Source organism: Arachis ipaensis, chromosome B01 (assembly GCF_000816755.2).
Source record: "Arachis ipaensis cultivar K30076 chromosome B01, Araip1.1, whole genome shotgun sequence".
In the NCBI taxonomy this organism is placed as follows: domain Eukaryota; kingdom Viridiplantae; phylum Streptophyta; class Magnoliopsida; order Fabales; family Fabaceae; genus Arachis; species Arachis ipaensis.
This window is the reverse complement of record NC_029785.2, coordinates 69177146-69182016: the sequence shown is the minus strand read 5'-3', so window position 1 is coordinate 69182016 and position 4871 is coordinate 69177146.

Genomic DNA, 4871 nt, shown 5'->3' with positions numbered 1-4871 from the left:
TCTCCCAAGCTTCATAGAGGGATTCACCTTCTTTCTGTCTGAAGGTTTGAACATCCACTCTAAGCTTACTAAGCTTTTGAGGAGGAAAGAACTTGGCTAAGAAAGCCTTGACCAGCTTATCCCAAGAGTTCAGGCTATCCTTAGGTTGAGAGTCCAACCATATTCTAGCTCTGTCTCTCACAGCAAAAGGGAAAAGCATGAGCCTGTAGACTTCCGGATCTACTCCATTAGTCTTAACAGTATCACAGATCTGCAAGAATTCAGTTAAGAACTGAAAAGGATCTTCAGATGGAAGTCCATGAAACTTGCAGTTTTGCTGCATCAGAGAAACTAATTGAGGTTTCAGCTCAAAATTGTTTGCTCCAATGGCAGGAATTGAGATGCTTCTTCCATGTAGATTGGAATTAGGTGCAGTAAAGTCACCAAGTATCCTCCTTGCATTATTATTATTTTCAGCTGCCATCTCCTCTTTCTGTTCGAAAATTCCTGTAAGGTTGTCTCTGGATTGTTGTATTTTAGCTTCTCTTAGTTTCCTTTTCAGAGTCCTTTCAGGTTCAGGGTCTGCTTCAACAAGAATGTTCTTGTCCTTGCTCCTACTCATATGAAAAAGAGGGAACAGAAAAATAATAATAATAGGGATCCTTTTTGCCCAGGTATAGAGGTTCCCTTATGTGAGTAGAAGAAAAGAATATAATGTTAAGAAAGGAAGAAGAGAAAATTCAAACACAGATGGAAGAGGGGGTTCGAATTTGGGTGAGATGAAGTGTTAGTAAATGAATAAATAAATAGAAGGATATGAGAGAGAGAGAGAATTTTCGAAAATTATTTTTGAAAAATGGTTAGTGATTTTCGAAAATTAAAAGAAGAAATAAATTAAAATTGAATTTTGAAACAATTAGTTAATTAAAAAGAATTTTTGAAAAAGAGGGAGATATTTTCGAAAATTAGAGAGAGAGAGTTAGTTAGGTAGTTTTGAAAAAGATAAGAAACAAACAAAAAGTTAGTTAGTTAGTTGAAACAAATTTTGAAAATCAATTTTTGAAAAGATAAGAAGATAAGAAGTTAGAAAAGATATTTTAAAATCAAATTTTTGAAAAAGATATGTTTTAAAAAGATATAATTAAAAAGATATGATTTTGAAAAAAAGATAAAAAGATATTTTTGAAAAGATATGATTGAAATTAGTTTTGAAAAAGATTTGATTTTGAAAATCGCAATTAATGACTTGATTCACAAGAAATCACAAGATATGATTCTAGAACTTAAAGTTTGAATCTTTCATAACAAGCAAGTAACAAACTTGAAATTTTTGAATCAAAACATAAATTGTTGATGATATTTTCGAAAATTATGAGATGAAATTAAGAAAAAGATTTTTGAAAAAGATTTTTAGAATTTTCGAAAATAAATAAAAAAATGAAAAAGAAATCAAATTTTTGAAAAAGATTTTGAAAAAGATAAGATTTTTAAATTGAAAATTTGATTTGACTCATAAGAAACAATTGAATTTTTAAAAATTTTTGAAAAAGTCAATCCAAATTTTCGAAATTTATGAGAGAAAAAAGGGAAGATATTTTTTTTATTTTTGAATTTTTAATGATGAGAGAGAAAAACATAAAAAAAATGACTCACAACATGAAAATTATGAATCAAAACACATGATGCATGCAAGAACACTATGAATGTCAAGATGAACACCAAGAACACTTTGAAGATCATGATGAACATCAAGAACATATTTTTGAAAAATTTTTTTGATGCAAAGAAAACATGCAAGACACCAAACTTAGAAATTTTTCATGTATAGACACTATGAATGCAAGAATGCACATGAAAAACAAGAAAAGACACAAAACAAGAAAACATCAAGATCAAACAAGAAGACTGGCCAGGAACAACTTGAAGATCATGAAGAACACTATGAATGCATGATTTTTTGAAAAATGCATAAAAATTTTTAGAAAAAATGCAATTGACACCAAACTTAAAAATTGACTCAAGACTCAAACAAGAAACACAAAATATTTTTTATTTTTATGATTTTATGATTTTTTTGGATTTTTCGAAAATTAATGTGAAAAAGAAAAATAAGGATTCCAAAATTTTTAATGTGAATTCCAGGAATCTTGCACTCTTAGTCTAAAGCTCCAATCTGAGGGTTAGACATGGCTTAATAGCCAGTCAAGCTTTAGCATGTAAATCAGGTGGATCAGGAATAGCAGCAGGTGGATTAGCAACAACTAGCTTGCTCTTGATAATGTTGGGTTGGAAGCCCCAGTCTAAATGAATTTAGACATGGCTTTACAGCCAGTCAGGCTTCAACATGCTTCATGAAACACTAATTCATTCTTAAAAAATTTTAGAATGATTTTCGAAAATAGATGAGAAATTTTTGAAAGATTTTTGAAAAATTTTTGAAAATAAAACAGAAAGAAAATTACCTAATCTAAGCAACAAGATGAACCGTCAGTTGTCCAAACTCAAACAATCCCCGGCAACGGCGCCAAAAAATTGATACATGCGAAATTGTTACTCTGAGGTTGTAAAATTTGTTGTTCGTTCTCTCCCTGGCAATGGCTCCAAAAACTGGTGCATAATACCATGGTCCTAACATAACTTCACAACTTCGCACAACTAACCAGCAAGTGCACTGGGTCGTCCAAGTAAGAAAACCTTACGTGAGTAAGGGTCGATCCCACGGAGATTGTCGGTATGAAGCAAGCTATGGTCACCTTGTAAATCTCAGTCAGGCGGATATCAAATGGTTATGGAGTTTTCGAAAATAAATAATTAATAGAAAATAAAGATAGAAACACTTATGTAATTCATTGGTGGGAATTTCAGATAAGCGTATGGAGATGCTTTCACTCCTCTGAGTCTCTGCGATCCAACACAAACTCACCGGCAAGTGTACCAGGTCGCATCAAGTAATAATAACTCACATGAGTGAGGTCGATCCCACAGGGATTGAAGGATTGAGCAATTTTAGTTTAGTGGTTGATTTAGTCAAGCGAATCAAGTATTGGTTGAGTGGTTTGCAATTGACAGAAACTAAATTGCTTGAAATGTAAAGGGAGAGGGGCAAAATACAGTAAATTAAAGAACAGGAAAGTAAAGAAGCAGAATCTTAAAGAGCAAGTAAGGTAAATTACAGAAACTTAGATTGCAAGAAAGGTAAATGGCTTAATCTTAAAGTGCAAGAAATGTAAATTGCTTGAATTGTAAAAGGAATTGGGAATTGGGATTGCAGAATTTAAACAAGCAAAGGTAAATTGCAATAAACAGAAGAGTAGAGGAGTAATTAAATTGAACTAGATCTCAACAGAAAAGTAAAATTGCTTTGAAAATTTAAAAAACAGAAAATGAGCAATGCTTAATTTGCAGCAATTTAAAAGTAGTTGAAGATCTCAGGAGTGGAAGAGACTAGATAACAAGTCTAGATCTCAAATCCTTCCTTGATCCAACAAGAACAATTACAAAAGGAAATGAAAAGTAAATTGCAGAAGTAAATTGCAGAATTAAAGAGAAGATGAAGCAGTAAAGTAAACAAAAATGGAAATTCAATTATGCAGAGAAAGTAAACAAGAGATCTCAAGGTGAGATTGAAACAGAAGTTCTTCAATTCTTCACCAAAGATCAAAAGCAAGAAAATAAAAGAGTGCTCAAGCAAGAACAAGGAAGAAGAGAGATCAATTCTCCTTCCAAATTCTCTAAGATCCAAATTCAAAAGTAAAAACTCAAAATGAAAATGAAAGTTAAAAGGAAAATTCAAAGTAAAGTCTAGAGGTCCAAAAGCTCCCTTTCTAAATTAAACTAACACCTATTTATACACTTTCTAATTTAGATCTAAGAATTTGGGTGGGCTTTAAAATTTGGTGAAGAAATGAATTAAATTGGATTTTTAGTGAATTTTTGGCCCAAGTGCACCTCCCAGGGGCAAGCTCAGTTGGAAAACCAAACTGAGCGCCCAACTTGCATTGCTTGTCAATTTTGGTGCGCCAGCCTCCCTTGGTCATGTTGATTTTCAATAGAGCTCAGTTGAAAAATTGAACTGAGCTCTATGCTTGCCTTTGGTGTGTGTCAAGGTGCGCTTCTTGTTGCTCCTTGGCGTGTCAATTTGCGTGTCACAGCCCCCCTTGTGCTATTTGTTGCGCCAAAATGTGAGGAGAAGGGGAGGAGTAGTGCTCAGTTAGGAAAACCAACTGAGCTCCTGATGACAAGTCATCCTAGCCCATTTTAGCTAGTCTTTTTCTTTTGTTTTCATTAGAATTATGCACTTTCTTAAGCTACAAGCAAGCTAATTGAGTAGATTTTCATGTTTCCCTTGATTGTTTTCAGATTATCAAATAACATGTCTCCTTATCATCATTCTTTTAAGAGCCAACATATTTAACATTCATGAACAACAACTTCAAAAGACATATGCACTATTCAAGCATTCATTCAGAAAACAAAACCAGAGTTGAATAAATTCGAACTCGTGTACTTCTTGTTCTTTTGAATTAAAATAGTTTTCATTTAAGAGAGGTGATGGATTCATAGGACATTCATAACTTTAAGACAAAGTTACTAAATATCCTGATCATGTAATGAAGACACAAACATAGATAAGAACTTAACATAGAAAACGAAAAATAGAGAAAGTAAGAACAAGGAATGAGTCCACCTTAGTGATGGTGGCGTTTCCTTCTTGAGGAACCAATGATGTCCTTGAGCTCTTCTATGTCTCTTCCTTGTCTTTGTTGCTCCTCCCTCATTGCTTTTTGATCTTCTCTAATTTCATGAAGGATGATGGAGTGCTCTTGATGTTCCACCCTTAATTGTCCCATGTTGGAACTTAATTCTCCTAGGGAGGTGTTGATTTTCTCCCA